The sequence below is a fragment of the Tinamus guttatus genome, unplaced genomic scaffold (genome assembly GCF_059628265.1).
Source record: "Tinamus guttatus ecotype Peru unplaced genomic scaffold, ASM5962826v1 Tinamus_guttatus_pri_ptg000548l, whole genome shotgun sequence".
NCBI classification, from domain to species: Eukaryota; Metazoa; Chordata; class Aves; order Tinamiformes; family Tinamidae; genus Tinamus; species Tinamus guttatus.
In genome coordinates, this window is record NW_028289082.1 from 1,535,850 (window position 1) to 1,554,963 (window position 19,114).

The 19,114-nt window shown below is 48.1% G+C and overlaps 1 long non-coding RNA gene across 1 annotated transcript in view; it reads right to left on the reverse strand.

Annotated features, from left to right (window-relative positions):
• LOC148592588 (uncharacterized) overlaps window positions 1–18,736 on the reverse strand; it is a 35,839-nt gene extending 17,103 nt beyond the window's left edge. The window contains exons 1-2 of the long non-coding RNA XR_015913916.1: window positions 18,302–18,736; window positions 7,461–7,525 (exon numbers count right to left, since the gene is read on the reverse strand). This is a non-coding gene — a long non-coding RNA (uncharacterized LOC148592588). The remainder of the gene's footprint in view (window positions 1–7,460; window positions 7,526–18,301) is intronic.
• Between the last annotated feature and the right edge of the window lie 378 nt (window positions 18,737–19,114).

Consider the following 19,114-nt stretch of genomic DNA (forward strand, 5'->3'; position numbering starts at 1 on the left):
GGGCTTAAATCCAGCGCTCCCTTCACTACGGGAGCACTCAGTGGAAATTACTCTATTTTAACTAAAAAGCCGTTAATAAGAGCCAATTAGTTCCACCATACTGTACCCCGCGCGCGCTCGTTCAGCATAGGGGTGACCTTCTTCCAAATTAGCTTCGTTTCACTCGGGAAGGAAATTAAGACAAAAATTTAGGCAAACTAATTCTGAGTAACAACTGAATTCCATCAGCCTCCAAGGAACGAACCTGAAAAGCAGAATTCCAATGAGTTTCCCTGAGCTCCAGACACGGGAGAACCACAAAGGGGAAGGGGCTGATGCGAGTCTTCCAGAAGCCAAATTTGAGTGTTATCAGTTTCATAAAGTCTTTCCCAAAGCCCCGTTAGCAATAAATTAGTATTTGGGAGAGCAAAGCAAACGTCTTGATGCCCAGGCATCTCCAGTATAAACTCAGGGGGACTTGTGTCCAGGAAAGGCAGGAATTAATCTGATATTCCACACCTGCCACAAAATAAATAATATTAATAAATAATAATAATAAAATGAATGTTATCATTCATTTCCCTGCTTTCTAACCAGCAGACTGCCAAATCGGGGCCAAAACATAACACCCAGCCTGGAACCACTGTGGTTAAAGGAAATTATAGCAGTATCTAAAAGAAAGAAAAGCCTCCCCCAAACGACACGGTCCAAAATAAAGGGGCAAAGAAACTATCCAAATCAAAACTAACCACGAGGCATCAACAACCCTGGGTGACAGCAGAGTATTTTTCTTGGCACGGCCCGTGGCAGCTGGAGGAGTAATTGCAAATCTGAGTGCGAACGCCGAGGATATGTTCTTGCCTTTAGATTCACAGATGAAAGATGTGACCCACAAGCACTTGGCAAACATTAATTAAACCCACGCAGCCCCCTTTGGCAGGGTATTTATCCTTATTTTGCAGCGGGGGGGTGAATATATAGCACTCTGCAACGTGCTGCAGCTGAAATCCAGGGCTGTTAATGCTAAGTTAATGCAGTGCGACAAGTTCAAGCAGGGAGGACACGTGAGCAGTAAAGGGGCCTTGAAATAATGGCCTAAAATTATTCAGGTATAGCAAAAGCAAGCAAAAAAGAGGTCAAAAATACTTGAGACATCCATAAAAAAAAAAATCCATCCCTTATTTGCAGAATGGACGTGGGATTTTTTTGGTTTGAGATAAGGGTCAGCTTGTTGGATCTACAAAGAGTAGCTGAGAACATCTGCAAGGATGGGAAAAGCGTGTGCAAGGGCACAGCATGAGCTGAGAAAATAAACCCAAACGTGGCCAATGCTGGTGATTCTGCCGTGAGAATATGCTCGTTTGGAGCTCTTCCCCTTTCAGAAAAGCCCTCGGGGCAGCTCAGCCCACATCTATTTCAGCTGGAAATAAGTTTCCTTTCCAACTGCATCGTTAAATGTAAGAAGAAATGGAGAGCACTCGAAGGAGGAGACACCCGGTACCGTTTGAACAGCGGCTGCCGAACTGCAGCACAACGGGGTGAGAAGTCACTTTTGTCACATTTGGGATAGAATTTCCTCTCGTGCCCTTGGTTTTTGAGCTAAACTGACTCTGCGCCACGAGGTAGATGCCGAGAGGTTATTAAAGGTGCCCAGTGCAGGGCCAGGCCTGGCTATTCCCGTCCTCGTGATAAGAGGCTGAGCACATTTTTGGCCTTCCCACGCAAATCCATAGTTGTGCGACTGCCAACTCTTTATCACTTCCCCTCTCCTTTGTGTGCAGGGTTCTTTTTAAAAAGAAACTTTGCCCAAGGTTATGCTCAGCAAAGCTTTTCCCCTCAAAACACAACGCTGAAGAATGTTATCACCGTAACATCTGGAAACGTCACTAAAGGCCTCATGATAAGAAGCAGAGCACATTTTTGGCCTTCCCACGCAAATCCAGAGTTGTGGCAGCTTGCAGGTGCCACCTTGCATCCATCTGTGAGTCTGTGGCCTCCTAATACAACTTTATCCTGGCAGATTGGCACTATCCTTTAAATTAAAGCAGTCTTTTTTTGCTATATGCAAAATTATGTATTTGTGGGAGAGCTCCTGGCCCTCCTGCCTGCCCCTCAGCATCCCAAGCAGCCCCGTGCTGCTCGGGGACGGAGCACAGGGCCCCTCTGCAGCTGCTGTGCCCATAAAAACGCGCCACAGTTGAGCGGAGCAGCCACTTCCCTCCCGAAGGAGCCTTCCAGATCATCCTTCAACGACTCTAATGACTCCGGAAAGATCGTGGGGAGGGAGCGTTTTACTGCCAGCGAGCTCCATTAAGTAGCCAGCAACACCCAGCCAGGAACTGCAAAACAAATTTGCTTTTATTTTTCATTTTTAAGCTGGCCAGCACACGCCAAGCATGGCACAGCATCGGCCGGATGCGCCCGATTTGGAAGCAAACGCAGCTCTTTGCAAGAGAAGTGTTTTAACCTGGGATAAGGGGATGTGGAAGCAGCGTTTTTATAACGGTTGCCCCCCACAGCACTTATCACAAGGGGGAAAGCAGAGCAGCTACCTGCAAATAACCTGCAAACACTGACAAGGACAAGCAAGACATGGGACGTCGTCTAGGACAGGGCTTCACGCTGATCTAACATCCCGTTGCTGCTGCAAAGGGAGATTTCTGCTCCCAAACCTGGGGCCACACCGAGCTGATTCGGACAGCCAAGCTCAAAGACAAATCTCTGGAGAAAGAAGTAATCAGATGTGTAAGAGAAGTGGCACAAAAAGATCAGCGGGAACACGAGGCTGAAACCCTTCCCTCCAGCACCAGCTACACATGATATTGGCTGAGCTATAATGCACAAGCACATTAAATTTAGATAGCTTTATGGTTACCAAGCTGTACCTCACTTATGCCCATTATTCCTCTTCCAGCCCAGGAATGAGCGATGCTGTTATAAATGCTTTTATACCACCCCAGCTCTGTTCACTCCACGGGAGCAGACATCAATTGCAGTTAAAGTGGTTCAACTTTTGAGCAGAGACAAAAGTGAGACAGAGCTAATGGTGCTGAAGGACGGGCTGCCCACAGAGGGGAGAGATCAAAGGGCTGGGAGGACAGGAAAAAACCTACAATTTACCTGGCTTTGGGTCGCCACTCATTAATGCTCAGAGGACAGTGGCTTCACGTGCTATAAATTATGCTGCTCTGTGCTCGTTTTTGCTCATTCTCTTATCATCCATCTCGGACAGCGTCAAAGACCCTTTCACAGACACAGCCTAATGGGAACACTTGCTCAGAATTAACAGCAGGAGGAGAAGAAAAGTGGTAAGAAGAATTTAAAAATAAAAAATAAAAAGCAATAGACCCAGCAATTGCATCACTCACTTTTCCAAGTTACTCTCTGCATTGCCACGTGCTCCTGAAGAGGGAAAACATCTCCGAGCACCAGCTCCAGGTGGTGGTTTTCCCAGGTTGCTGTTTCTCCCTGTGCATATCGGGGATTTCTGGAAGATTTTCCCATTCAGCCTCTGCTGTATTTAAAGAAACTTTGGCAGAGCACAAATACTGTAGGCTATTAAGCAAAGCTCAGTGTTTAACAGCTAGTAGCCAACTTCCGACCCATTTTCTTTTCTCAAATCATGGCTTCAAGAGTGCAGCTTTCATGCAAACTATTTCTTTAAATATTTAAGAAATTTGTTCCAACACTGAAATAATATCCAACATTAGCCAGTAGCATCCTACAGATATCTCTTAGGAGGGCCAACAAGGGCCAGGTTGGGGGGTCTGCACCCTTGGAGATGCTCAGAAGCATCTGGACACATCGTGGACAACCTGTTGGAGGTGACCCTGCTTGAGCAGGAGGATGGACCGCATGAGCTCAGAGGTTTCTATTGGTTTAGAACACTTTGGTCTAAATTTTAAGCATCATTTTGCCAGCAATGGGCCCCTAAGAAACAAGCAGCTTCCAGCCATTAGCAAGAAAATATCCCGACCTGCACGTGCTCGAACCCCGCTGCGCATAGGGAGCCAAAAACCACACTTCCAGAAGGGAAAATTTTATTATTCTTGTCATAATCTTAGCTAGAAGCACCACTGATTCCTGCTCTTCCTCCTTTGAGTCACAGCAGGAGGAGGAAAGAGCTTCAAGGAGGAAGGATCAAGGTTTTCTGAGCAGAAACAGCTGCTTCATCAATAGGGGCTGATGGAGGAGCCACCTCCCTGCACTTGCTGCCTTTTCGAGAGGACTTTATAACCCCAAACGCGACTGTTCAGCCACGTTTTCCCCCTAATCCGCAGTCAATTACTCTGCGGGGCAAGGACAGGACAATTCCACAACGTAAATCCTTGCCTTCCACGGCATGCCGGGGCCTTCGGGGATCGGAGCACCGGGAAACTTCCCCGCTTGGGCCAAAGCCGGGAGGATTTCGCTTGGGCTTCCCAGGACCGTTCCCAGGGGCCTCTCCAACGCAAGGCCTTTGGGGTGGAAAAGCTGCATCCCGCTTTACAATGGGAATCTTCTTGTCTTGCAGCAAGACTTGGAGCTCATCTGCCTCCCGAAGAGCCTCGTGTCGCTGCTTCAGCACCCACGATGGAAGAGCACTGAGCAAAGACCACGCAACTCAAGCAGAAATGCAAGCAGAAAAACAAAAACGGGCTTTTTATACCCAAATCAGAACCAATTCCTGATGGGGAAGGGAGAACAGAACGCACAGGGATCCTCCAGGTTTGGCGAGCAGGAGCCTTGAGGCACATACTCAACCAGCAGAGAAAGGAAACTTCTTATTCAAAGAAAGTGTCCTGCAATCCACACAAAAATCCTCGTTTTCTTTTCTTTTTCCAGGGTGATAACACAGTTAAGAACCAAGACAAAAGGATGGGTCCTCAAATGCCTCATGGCTCTTTCAAGCTGCCATTAGGACTTGAAGATCCTTCAAGAGAAGGAAAACCAGAACTACACCACCACTCTCAAAAGGAAAGAGGACAGCCAAAGAAACAGGCACTTTCTCCACATTTAAATTAGATTTATACTGTTTAACCTGAAAATAGACTCCGAGAGGGTCACAGCAGGGATCTACAGAACCCAAAATAGCAAACGTGCCAGCAATCCCCTCTGCAGGAGTTCATTAAATTAAACTAGTTGGCAGCAGGTTCAAAGTGACCAAAGGAGGTGGTTCAACGCACAAGGTTGTAGTTAAACTGAGAAATGCCTTGCAGCAGGAAAGCGGCCAAAATCAGATGGGGCTTCAAAAAACAACTTAATAAATAGATGAGAGAAAATATCCCAGGGTTGTTTACTACAAAAATACCTTCCCTGGCTCAGAGAGCACCCCAGCTGCCAGCCCCTGGAGGCTTCTTTTCCTCTGGAGAAGTAACACAGCAGGAAAAGTCACCCTGTTCCAGTACCTTTCCCAAGGCCACAGCTGGGGACAGGATGGACCTCAGGCCTCCCACACCTCAGGGGCTCATGTGCAATTCCATAAAGCAGCAGTTACCTCTCTTTGCCATTAATGAAGCTGTTCTCTGCAAAGTGTTCTTCCTCCAGGCCGTTACCAAGTCGCTTTGGTTGGAGAGGAATCTCATCTGGCGGGATTTTGATGGGGAAGCACATGGCAAAGCAGGAGCCCTGCTGCCTTTGGGCTCTTCCCATTCCCACAACCAGACACGCATCCATCCCAAGAGGGAAAAAGCTGTGGGATCTGCTGGAAAGAATAGCTTTGCTGCCAAAGAAAGCCTCACGTGACGCTTGGGGAAAAGTCTCCCAAAAATATGTTCTTATTCATTCCTATGTCAGTTTTTTAGGCACGTGGTGCCACGGAGACAGTCTGCTACAAGGATGACTTGTTAACGATCCCCTTGAAATGCACTATTTTCTCAGCCTGCACTATGGCAATCACAAAAAGATCTTGTTTCCAGCATGTCACCACATCACCAGCTCTTTGCAAAGAACAGCCCTTTGCTCAGCTATCTCCTACCGATATAAATTCAGATGCACAGTCTGCTTGCTTTAATCACCATCTTCTGCTTTGCAGAGGAACCCCAAATCCGAAATCCCCGTCTCCCGCGTTCATTCCCACAGCTCCCAAGCCTGCCAACGCCGCTCAGGTGCTCAAGGTCAATGCTGAGCTTGCAGAACACACTCCCAGCTGCAAGAAATGCTCCGCAGGCCAAATTCTGCCCTCAGGGAAACCTCTGCAGCCTGAGCAGCTGTCGGGCTACAACTTACTGCGTCCTGCTTCAAAGATGTGCAAGGAGGAAGATAATTCAATGGTATCGACTTCTTCCAGCTGCTGCAGTCAGCAGATCTGAGACTAAACCCACATTGGGATCAGATCCGTCGATGAAGGCTGGGGCACGATGGCACCGTTGGTCAATAAGACCTTCGTTTGCTCTTCACCTGACCTCTCAGCTACCTCCAGTGTCACTGGTCGTCGTCGTGGTTGGCTCAGCAGCTGAATTCCAGCAGAGCCCCCCCGGTACTTGGCGCATTATCCGACTCGGGCACAAAGGCTGAATCCTGCAGCCTCTGAAGCAAGGCTGGCCGGCACGTCAGGCTACACTGCTGCTATACTTAACTAAGGAAAGCTAAGAAGCCACCAATGCACAAGCCTCGTGTTCCCCTTTTTGCAGGGAAAAGGGCAAATCTGCTGTATTTCTCACCTGCTCTGCCCGCACCCTCATTCCTCATCCCCAAGCAGAGCATCCCTCCCGCTCCCAGATGCCTACAGAAGCAATTGCCATTTCGGGGTGGCTACACCACTGCAGCAAGATGGTCCAATTAACCAGGATTTATTAGATAAAGTCAGAAGCAGGCTTAAAATATTTCTAGACATCTCATAAAGCGACGGCTGGTTATTACTGCCCATTAGTGTGCGCGCAAGATATTTTAATGTGTAAAACCTCCCCATGAAATGATGATTTTCTCTTCAGGGCGAAAAAAAAAAAAAAAAAGATGCGATCCTGACCACGGTCTAGACAACACTTTCGAGTTCTCTCTTCCTCTTTCCAGCTCATGAGTAAAGCCAAATAAATTTCCTCATTTGCCCAATTTCACAGCATGCCTCTGCAAGTGACCCCTACGTTCGCCACAGAAGATCCCTCAACCTTGTCCCTCCTCCTCCTCCTCAAGCACAACATCTGCTCCGAGCTGGGACAGAGGAGCCCTTTGCTCTTCTAACCCTAGGGGGAAGCTCTGCGTGACACATTGCTACGTTTTGTGGCAACAGCTTTTGTGTTTATTGCTGCAGCCTAGAGCAGGTACTGGGCAGAATTGCAGCAGTTTTGCTAAAAGGGGGAACGCGGCCTGTGAGCAGAAGTAACCGCTTTGGATAAAAGGAACTGACACAGTATCTGCTCCTCCCAAAACAAAACCAGTGTTAAGTCAAGGCAGCTGCAGCTTCTTAGATAGTGTCGGCCACGCACACAGGCTTAAAGCAATTCTAAAGCAGCATTAAACAGCAAAGAAAAGTCTCATCCTTGAAATGTTGGGAAATTACTTACGGACTGAGGTGATCAATTGCAATATGTCCCCCTTCTGTACCCAGCTCTGCTCATTTGTCTGGAGGCTATCGGGGAAAAAGGAGAAAGCACAGTAAGTATATACAGAGCAACAACACGAAAAAGAAAAGTAACCTCGGAGTCTTAAGGAAATGATGCCATGTTTGGAATCAGCTCAGAACCGGCTGCCCCAGGAGGTTCTTGGGAATGTCGGTCCCAATCCATCCCATGAGGAAAGTGGAATATTTACACAAGAGTGGCCCCAAGAGCTGCAAGGGGGCAGTTCCTAGGGGGACGGTGCATCGTGACATATCGGGACACTGAAGCATCAGTGCACATGTGGACAAGGGCAGAACGCAGGGAGCAGCGAGCCGAAGTTTTCCGCACTGGCCAATGCGGAATTACTGTGCTAAGACACTGGCCTGAAGGATTAGATGTGTCTGGCTTGCACCAAAGCCTTGTTTCAAAGTTTATCCCGGAATAAGGAGCCACTCAACAGCTTAAGCCCGTTTTGATTAAGCAAAAGATTACCCATAGGATGACACTGCGCCGCGGAGGAAAGAAGAACCCCGCCACAAGACATACGTGTTAATATACTCCACACACAGCCCAATTATGCTTCGGGGAGACATTAAATCCCTGTTCAATTAATAGAGACACCTCTTCAGATGAGCATTAAATAATTCCCTGCCACGTCGCGAGACAACCGGCTCCTTCAGGAAATTGGAACAGAAATAACTCCCCATCTCTCTCCCCGCGAAACAGCTCGTTTTGGGAATCTCAGCTGCCCGTAAAACTGCAAGGGGCCAGCAGGGAGGGAAGGGGGGCAGAAACGTCACCACTGCAGCGCTATAATACGCTCCTACCAAGGCCTCCTCGTCAGAAAATTAAGTGAAATTGATGCCTTTCATGTTTATCAGTAACGGAGCTAATGGTTTTTATGGAAATGCCCTGACTCGCAGCAGGAGCTGCGGGAGGCTCCAGCCTCGGAGCCCTGGCGCCCCTGGGCAGCGACTCCCTCCAGGCAGCCAATCTAAATGCTAATTAAAACCCAGCAGCAAAGCCAAGGGCTCCCTGGATGGCACTGACAATTTTAAAACTGGGGACAGAGCGTAACTGCTTGGGAGAACCTCTCTGCTCTCCTTCCTGCTGCTTTTTTCAACCTGGGAATTAAAGCATAGCTTGTTTTTCACTTAGCACTGGATTATTTACCTGTTCAGTCAAGTATCAGTCTCTCCCGTTCCATACGGGGTTAAAACAAGCAGGGAAAAAGGGTTTTCCACCAAGCTATGGAGAGGGGACATCCCTCCGGAAGGTTCTCCCTGCAACGGGAACATGCCCTCAGCAAGGGTGTTAAAAGCAGAGCTAGAAAAGGCCCTGCTGGACTTTGCAGAAATAGCATGTATATTTTCCCTGGAAAATCAGACTCTTTGGAATGCCCCACCACCCAGAGCATGGTCCAAGCAAGCTCCACAAATCCCCTTTCACTCAGCAAGACGTTTGCCACAGCTGGCCCTGCCAAAGATTTTCAGTTCTCCCTCTTCGGGGCCATTCCACTTCCCAAAGCTTTTCTTTCTCCTCAGCAACATCCCCTGCGAAAGCAGCAGGCACTTTGAGGACCTGCAGTGCTCCAAGATACCTGCTTGGGGCGAGAGGAACAGTGCTTTGGAACCAGCCGTTTTACTCCCCAGGGACTCTAAGCGCAAACCTGGAGAGGGAGGAAAAAGAGCAAGAGAAATCAAAGCAAGGGCTGAGCTGCAGACAGCTACATCTGTATCAAAGAATCCCAGGGAAGTGTCTCCCACTCAGATGCTGTCCTCACCTCCACCAGGCTGCCCAAAACATCTCAAGGAAGAAAAGAAAAAGGTGTTTAGGTGATTTCGTTCAAATGGAGCCCCAAAGCCTTCTGCCAGGATGCTCTGCCTAGTTTTTCCTAGTGTTTTCCAGCTTTGTAGCAATTCTGAGACGAAACCATCAGTAAACGGGCCGTTCTGGATCGCTGCGATCTTCATAGAAATGAGACCATGGAGATTTTGGGACACCACTCTGCAAATTGCTTGAATTGATTTAAATTAGTTAAACTGCAAGGTTAAACTAAGAGTGTGTGCCTATAAGATAACCCAGGAACATCGATATTAAATACAAGTTTATCTTTTCAGTATAGTGTAACAGCTATGTATTCACCCAGCAATGACCCAAAGCTTCCCCCAAAAAAGCATGTGCCAAGGATAAATTACACCATTTCTTTAAAACCATCACTTTCACACCTCTTTGCATCTCCACTTCTTCGTTTGGAGGCCTCAATACTTCATCATTTGGCAGAAACACCCCAAAACCCAGTAATTCCAACCTAAAAAAAGAGACGTCGCTGCCTGTTTTTAAAATTTCTCCACCCCTGTGCCCAGCAAAGCTCCTCTGGAACAAGTGATGCCAGCAGATACCAGCCCCGTGGCTGCTGATCAGTGTTGAAACCTCAGCCAGATTGTCTCATTTTTTGGATCTCATTTGCAACGGATTAAGAAAGATTATCCCAGGGGCATGGCAATGGACCAGAGCCCAGGAGATCGTTTCAAGACACCCATAATAGCACAAAATTAACAATGTCTCTTCAATTTTGTCTTAAGGCCTCATTCATTAGAGAGATAAGGGGCTTTATTACCTTAAAATAATGCATTTATAAACAAACCACCTCATTTCTCAACAAGCCTTTTCCTACCGCCATTGCCAGCCTCTGCTTTCCTCGCCTCAAGAAGGGGTTAAATTAACATCTTCATTTCCTAATTTAATGTGGAAATAAGGCCAAGGAGGGGAGCAGAATGTCAAATCAGCAGGTAAAGTATAAAGAAGAAAAAGAAGAAAAAGAAACAGAAAAATCTGTCAAGTGCTGGACAGTCCTTCAGTTTCCCACACCCTTGTGCAATTTGTAAAAGCCTCTTGTAAGAGCAACATGATTTTTTGGCTTTTTATATGGAAAAGGGAAAACAGAAGCAATGCCTTGAACTGCCACCTCATCTTATCTCTTCTGCTGGGATCACAGGCAGACGCGCAGGTCAGAGCTGCCAAAAGGAGTGAATCCCACTCATGGAAAGCAAAGTTAACCCATGTGAAAACCAAGTGCTCCTTGTTTTCTAGGTAACTGCGTGGTCCTGATCTCTCCTACCCTGCTGTGTGGAGAGGCAGCTCCTCCCTGTCCTTCACCTACAGCAGCTCCTGGAAACAGCGTCAAAATTCAAGATTAAAGGAACAAGTCAGTGAAAAAAATCCCCAAGATTTTTTTTCGCATTACATGGGAAGAAAAAAAAAAAAAGAGAGAGAAATAATAACAACAAGAAAAAAGGTGTTGATACAAGCCATCCTCTTCCAGTCCCCACCACAGTAAGTTCCCTCCTGTCAGCAGCTACAGGGTATTGTGTGGGTCAGAGGTGCCCAAAACAGCAAACTTTCTCACAAAAAAGAAGTCACACGTGTGAAAACAGCAAGTTCCTGGTTTTGTACATAACCATCCAGGAAGGGAGACCTCAAAAACCTAACAAACCACCAGCAAACAAACCTCAGCCCTCGAAGGAAGGGAAAAAGAAGGAATGGAGAGTGCCCAAGAAGAAAGTCAAATCAAAGCAAGAGTTACCCAATAATCTACTACAGATTTGATTTTCTGCACTGCTTTAAAAGCCTGTTTTCCAAGGAAAACAACATGGGTAATTGCAGGATGGCTTCACCCGCCTCTGCTCTCAGTGATTTGTGAAGTCAATGGCCATTTCAACCAAATTTAACGCTGCTGCAGAGCTGAAGGTTCCTGTATCTTTTGTGGAAATTAATGGAGCCGGGGAAAGGAGGACACCTGCAAAGACACGAGGTCCAAACCCAGAAACTCGCAGCTCCCAAGTCCTACAACTCACCGAAAGCTGCTCCCGTTTTGCAATTCTGTCACCAAGCAAAAGCGAAAAAACAACCAGAAATTCATCAGGGTTTATAGCAACAAATTGACAGGACTTTTCTCGCACCTCGGGACAAATTCTTTAGGGCAGAAACCGCAGCAAATTGCTCTGAAAGCAGCGGACGGCCGCACACCCGCATCCCGCGTGTGAAAACCCAGGGAACAAAGCTCTGCTGAATATGGGAGTTTGAAAGCTCCCTGCATTTAACCCTGGCTTATCCGGAGTTAAATTAGCTGCAGTTAAAACACAGGCCTTGGGCATTACATCATTGGCTTGCTGGGATTTTCCCTCCCTCCTTTTTCTCCCTTATTTTTTAAAAGGGTGGGAAAAAAAAAAAAAAAAAAAAAAAAAAAAAGCTAAGTGCTTGTGTTTGCAGCCCCAGGAACATCACAAAATGAAGGGGTGGATCAAACTCCCTGCAGGAGCCCTGCAAGTTCCAACAGTGGGAGATGTTATCTCGGCTCGAGCAGGAAAAGCAGGGAGCCCCTTGGGTTCCTCCACTCACATTCCTCCACTTTTTCCAAGGTTATGGTCTGTGGAAAAAAGCCAGGATTTGTGGGCTGAAGATGTGTGGTTGGGTCTCATTTGAGTCTTCCTCTCATTCCTCCTATCCACACAAATAACTCGGGATATTTTAATACGCCTTGATATTCACTGCCTTGCTGGGCCAGGCTCGGAGGAAGGGAGGGCTCAGCTGCAAAGGAGATGCTGGGGATTTTTTCAGCATCTGCTCTGCAATTTTGTTGCTCCAAACTTGGCAGAACCCTAGTTTTGCAGCACCTGCTCTTCAACACTTGTTTCCCAGAGCTTTTTTTTTCCCCGTAATACACACATTCAAAGATGACTTGAGTTACCTTTTCCAACCTGGTGCAAACCTACAACCCAGTCACATAACAACTTGGCAAGCTGTAGAATATTTAAAGAAATGATTGCAATAAAAAGGCAGCACAGCCCTTTCATCAGGTCTTTAGCTGTTCAAGGATACAGTGAGATTTTTTTTTTTGAGGAAAATATAAGTAACAGCAAGCATGAGCAATTCTGGCTTATTTGTTTTTTCCCTAGAAACTACACCCGTAGATGTCCTGTTAAAGACAGCGTTCACACTTTAATGTGAGAATGCAATCTAAAAAAAGCAAAATCTCAGGTTTGCAGATCCCCAAAGGTCATTGCAAACAATTCCAAAAAATGCAATACTGAGAGCAACATATGCTCTCCCCACTCCAAACAAGATATCTTTACAGCTCTGCTTATGACTTGGAAAGGGTGGCAATCCCAAAGATCGCATTGCCAGTTAAATAATTAAGACATGAATATGAGGGAACCATTAAAACTGCACTTCAAAGCAAGAAGGCTGCACATTGAGTGTTTCCTCTTCCTCCCCCTCTGCTTTTGCATAATGCCCTTCCCAAAACAGATCTCATCTGCGGCTAAACTTGGGCCAGAATGAAGACATTTCTTGCCATGTATGGGAAATATTGGGGATTATAAATTTTGCTGCTCATAAAAGCAAAAGGCCTACAGAGAAGGCCTTAAAATAGACAGAGTTGCACAATAAAAGAAGTGCTCAAGTCTAAAACACTTGCATGGGCACCACGTGCCTCTCCAGCTCTCTCAGTGCCCAACAGGCTGCAAAACAGGGCATTTTCCCCTTGCAGCACAGCCCCGGTCTCCACTAGCAAGAAATATTTGCAACGCTGCCTTGGCTTTAATCAGTTTTAAGGAGAGGAAATTCTCTTTGGCTCTTTTTATAAAAGCTACTCGATGACATTTGTCGAACAGCTGCCACTTCCTATCGCAGCCCTCGCTGCTTTCAGCCGTCACTGAAAGGCTCTCCGTGCCTGCGCATGCATTATGGAGCAGGGATGCACGTTAAAACAGCCGGGAGATGCGTGTGGAGCTGGTGTGTGAGCCCTTTGGACTGGAGCACTGGAATTATCCAGAGCTGCAAGTCAGCGCAGAGCCCAGGTCGGACTTGTCTAAACGGCTCCGGAAGATGCTCCGGGCCCAGCTGCCCCAGGAACGCACCGGGAAGCTCTAGGAGACAGTCGGTCAGCTTGGAAAGAAACCACCTCCTTCCCCGACCTCCTCTTTAGCAAGGAACAATTGCAGAATTTGGCTGTTCTGATCAGGAGCATCATTGTGCTGCTTAGGTGAAATTCACTGCCAGGGAAAGAGTAGGACTGATTCCTGAAAAAACAAAAGCTTTAGCTTCTGCACAAAAGCTTTGAGATACCTGCCAGCTCCGGCTCAATTTTTACTCTTGACTAACTACACCCCGGAGAACACTTGCAAAACGCTCGGTATTATTCATTGCTGCTGCAAAGCAAAAACAAAGGCAGAAGATCCTGGAGGCAAATGTGAGAAACCAACAGCATGATTTCTTGGAATCTTTTATTATTATTTTCATTAAATCTAAATTTCTGTTAACCACCCTAAGATTACTATCAGCATAAACATAATATTCTGCAATATAAGCATTTTGCAGATGTTACCAATTCGGTGCTTTCCTGTGAAATGCAGGAGTTTTAAGTCCCATTCTACAGATGAGAGACCTAAAAAACGTGCAGGACACGACACGGCCCATTGTGACAGGCTGCAAGAGCTCGTGGGTGCATCAAATCCTACCTGCTCCACCACATCTGTGCTCTGCTTTTAGCAGCATCAGCAACACAAAAAGCACCTAGGACTTTTTCTCCCCACCATTACAGCGACCACTCTTATTTCTTCCTCCAGATCCTTGGTTCCTGGAGGTTTCCTTGCAAGTTGAGGACTTGCAAGGGGAGGTTTAACAACAGCTAATTGTCAGACGCCACACTAATTAGTGGCAACTTTCCAAAGCATCCACCTCTGGCTAGTTTGCTGATAGTCGACTCCTCCTCAATCCCCACATTAAAACCAAGGTGCAGGAGGTAGGCGGCACATTCATTTACAAGCACAAGGTCTTCCCAAGAGAAACGCCTAAGGAAAGAAATACTTTGCCTAAACAAAGACTATTTTTTAATCCCCCTTTTTTTTTTTTTTTTGTACCAGCTGCTGTGGAGATGCCATCTTTATTAAAACTCAGAGAATGATGTTTGCTTAGTCACTGACATGTATTATTAGATGTACAACAGGAACTCATTTAAGGCTCCTAATAGCAACTTCAACCTTGTTTTACAGAAGCAGAGGAACCAACTGTTCCAGTAAAGCTGCTGAGCTCGAATTTATCATCAATTTGATGGAGTCAGAAAGTATTCAACCTGTGCTAAGTGTCCCCTAAGAGAGGCAACACGCACACAGAGCGATTTATTTGTTGTTCCATGACATTCTGGCTCTCAAATAAATATAATTCACCTCCCTGTGAATTCATAATTGACTACTAAGTATATTGGCTGAATTTGACCAATTACTGGCACGGATTTGAGGGGACAACACAGCTCAGCACCGTGGTGACACAGAGAAGTAGTGCAGAACAGTAGGGAAGTCCATCCTACACTGGCACATGTCAGAGTAGCAGCTCAGAAAAGCACAGCAGCACGTGCAGCAAAACAAAACAAGAATGGAAATGAACCTGCACCTACCTGCACTGCCAGGGTCCCTAAAGAAAGTCAGAGAGGAAGATACTTGGAGTATTTTGAATCATAAAAAGGGAGTATTCTAGGAAAACGGGCTGATAAAAGGCCAAGCAGATGGAAATTATGCAGAGAAAATGAGGTCTTGTTTGCATGCATGGGTTAATCCCATGTAGGAGGCTACTCTCCAGAAGTCATCTGCATCTGTAGAAAAATCAGATATTTTCTAAATGCACCAAAATTCATAGGGGCAGGGAAGAGGCGTAGAAAACATTACCCTCAATTCCCATGCAATGAGATCCCCACCATTTAAGAAACTCTCTGGAAAGGCAGCAATTTGCAGACCAATTTCAACCTGCACCTTTCAAAAAGCCTTATTTTACAAGCCACTTGCTTTAAATCTGCAGGAGACAGGTCACTCTGTAGTGTTATTATGTGAAAGTATTCCTGAGAAATCTGACTGCTGGTGGTCACCCCAAGTCAGCAGAGCAGACACCAGCAGAGGGAGCACAGCTTGTCCGTAGCCAAGTTACATAAAAACACTGGATATCCTCCACTTCCTCAGCAAACAAACTCTTAAATTTAAAAACATAAATATATTGGATCTTGCCACGAAATTGCTATAATCTTGTAGGCAATGTCCAGCAAGTCAAGTGTGGGGCAGACGCTACAAAATGCCCTTTCCAATCCATTTGTGATAGATTCACCAGTCCTCTAAACCACTCTTGCTGGTAACAGACATCAATTAACTAATAGCAACGATTTTACGAAAATGGGATTTCAATTTGCACTTCAAAACTGGCCCTGCAAGGGCTGCATAAGAACATCAATTTGCCTGGCGGGCCGGCACTCGAGGCTCCCTACGCCCAGGCAATCGAGGCATCGATCACCTACAAGCCGCACGGGCGCCCGTCTTCGCCCTTCCTAACCAAACCCCAAAACCTCAGACTGGCTTTTCAGGCAACATCCACCATCACCCGCTGTATTTGCATCTGACAAGCAGCCATCTAACCTGCAGGAGCCAAACTCACCCGATAATCACCAGCAAACAGGGCTTTAAATCCTTCTCCAAGAGCATTTTGGGCTCTTGGCTTATGGGCGTGTGTTAAATTGCAACTGCAGCACCATGAGCAAACTCACTCCAGCTTCTCCATGAGGAAATGGAAAAAACTCCATTTATTTTGCTTGCTGCATGGGTCAGGACACACAAATCCCAGTTTGAATCCTAATTCTTTAGTTAACAGTTGCAGTAAATTAAAATCCAGCCTGGATCAAAACTCCCGTGCTAGGAATTGTTTCAAAACACGGTCAGTTCCTGCCTGAGAGGGGTATTTAGAGACCAGATCACAAGTAGAAAGACAGCGATCCCTGGAAAACACTATCCAGCTGCTTAGGAGATAGGATTCAACGACCAGGAGGTCCTTTTCAGTCCTGTGTTTCCGTAGGGTTTCCAAAACAGAAATATTGCCTCCGGACTGGGAACCAATTCGCATTTGACTGCTGTGATCTTGGCTTCAAACAAGTGGCGCATGCGGCTGGCTGCTCTTCCCAGCCCGCTGAGGTCACTGCTATGGGATGGGGAGGAATCGCCTGGGAAACCAGGCTAGAGAAGCGGGAGAGGCGACGGGAGTCGAGCAACAAGGAGGGAGACTGTGGGAACACGCTGACAGTGCTAAACAGTCACGCAGATCCACGCTACAAATATTCTTTCTCATGCCCATCTTAACAGAGCCTAGACAACCCTCTTATTTTCCTATGTATTCTTGAGAAATAGCTGGAACAAAGGGAATTCAAAAAAATTATGTTTTTCTGTGTGTACTTGCCACTTCTGCTCTGTCTCGACAACTGCCAAAACTCATCCTCAAAGGCAAGCGGCATCACAGCTAATGCTCCCCACTTGCAAAATTAGAGCCTTTCTGAAAACTATTTTGGATCCTCTCCTGCCAAAAAAAGACATCATGAAGTTCAAGGACTGCTTGTACCATAGCTGAGCTGTCAGAAGAATTTGGCTGAATTTGTGCTCACACCAAGACAGTCAATGACCCCTGTTCCACTATCTTTAACACGGAGCTGAACCAATGCGAACTCTAATTTTCTGAAATGAAAATTTGAAAAGAGGAGATACCACAAAAATGTGGGAATAAAGTGGCAAGCGACAACGGGACTGTCAAGGGGTATCTGAGGTTAAGGGATCCCGTGGGGAGGAGGAAAACCATGTAACCCTAGCACCATGTAACCAGACCACAGCTCATTACCGAGGTTACCTTCACATAGAAACCATTTGAAGATTAGTCATTATTTAATAAAACCTGACAGCATACAAAACACGCCCCTTGTTCCAAGAACTGTACTATCTCAAAAACAGCAGAAACACTGTGCAAAACACATCCGCGATGGCTACGTTAGGCTCCAATCTTTGAGGCGTTTCTGCGTGCAGATCTCTTCACAGAAAGATGAATATCTGGGGAAAAATCACCACGCGCGTGACACCACTTTCAGGAAACAAAGTTGTTTAATCTTCTTTACGCAGACACTAGACTGGCAACACCGAAGAGCAGGAATCTTCAAGCCAAGCTATGCTATCAGGACATCAACGCGCACATTTTTATCAGACGCGCGCGCAACTGGAGACCAGCTAAGAGCCACCGAGAGCCTGGATGCTTGCAGTTTAGCATGCGCAGCGACAGGACGGAGCATCTAAAGGGGGTATTTTGTTTTGCAGCGTCTTTGCACCGTTTTAACCGTTTCACCGACTCCTTCAGGCTCCGCTACGGAGTAGGAGGGAAGCCGCCGGCGCGGGGGTCCTGCCAGGCCTCGGCATCGCATGAGGCCGGAGCGAAGCCAGAGAGGGCACCGGGCCTGATGCCCAAAGCAGCCTCAGAGCAAGGGGGGTCATGGGGTGGCCTCGGGAGCATGGGTGACGTTGGCCAGAAAGAGGGTGCGGGACCCTGGGGGCGGGGAGGAGGCGGGAAGGGGGATGGGGACAGGCGGGAAGGCTGCAGCCCCTCAGCGGCGCCATCGCAGCCCTCCCGCCATGAGGGTCCCCCACGCCGGGGGACGCCCCCCCGTTACCCCCACCCTCCACTGCCTTCAATCCCGAGGTCCCCCCTATCTCTCCCCACCCCGGGGGAAACCCCGCGTGTCCCCCAACCCTGGTGGAGCCGCCCCCATGGCGACACCAGCCCTGAGGGTGCCCTGTCCACCCCCGCCGCCGCCGCCTCTACCTCAGGGTCGCCTCAAGGCGCCCCCCTCCCCCTCCGGACTGTACCACTCGTGCCACGCCCCCGGTCCCAGTGGTCCCCCCGGGGAGGGGGGGGCTCCTAGCCGCTACCCCCGCCCGTCGTAGGGCCCTCCGTACCTCTCGGCGCCCTCACTTCACCCTCCTGGCGGAGCCGCAGTCCCGGAGCCCGCAGCGTTGCCGTGTGTGAGGGGCCGGGGGGGGAGCCATAGCCGCTGCCTCGTCCTCCCCCCGCCGCTCGCCTTCTCGTGCTCCCCCCCCGCTACCTCCCCCTCGTCCGAGCGCGGTTGGTTCGTTCCGAGAAGCCGGCCGGGCTTCTCCCCCCTCCTAAACCGCTGGATCTCTCACGTCTTCGGCCATTTCCGACCAGACTGGCGGAAGCTGCCGAAGCGGTGGCGGAACTTAACGGCCTGAACCGAATGGCGCGCGGAGATTGCCGAAGCTGGGGCGGAAATTGCCGAAGGGCGAAGGGGGCGGGGGCTAGCCACTCGAAGGCGGGGCCTCGTTCCGGAAATTACCGAGAAGAACCGAAGATCCTCGGCTCTGGCTCCCGGGGTCTCGCCTGCGCACTCGCGAGCGGGGAGCCGAAAGCTACTGCGCATGCTCACTGGGGGGCTGGGGGGCGCGTTTCCCGCCTAAGGAGGAGCCGTTGAGGAACCGTTAGGGAGCTGTCGAGGAACCGTTGCTGCCATCAGAGTCCTGCGCGAGCCTCGTTTTCTCCACCCTGTGAGGGCACAGGGGCTCAGTGGCACCTCAGCCACTGGGCCCACACGGGTCAGACCACAGCGATGGCTACCAGGGTTGTCACAGATCTGCTGGAGCTGCAACCAGGTAACTGCCAGCCTGAGGTGCCGACCAGAGAGACGGACTACACTCTGGTCACAGCACGCAAAAACACATAGAAAACAACCATGCCCCAGCCAGCCGATGCAA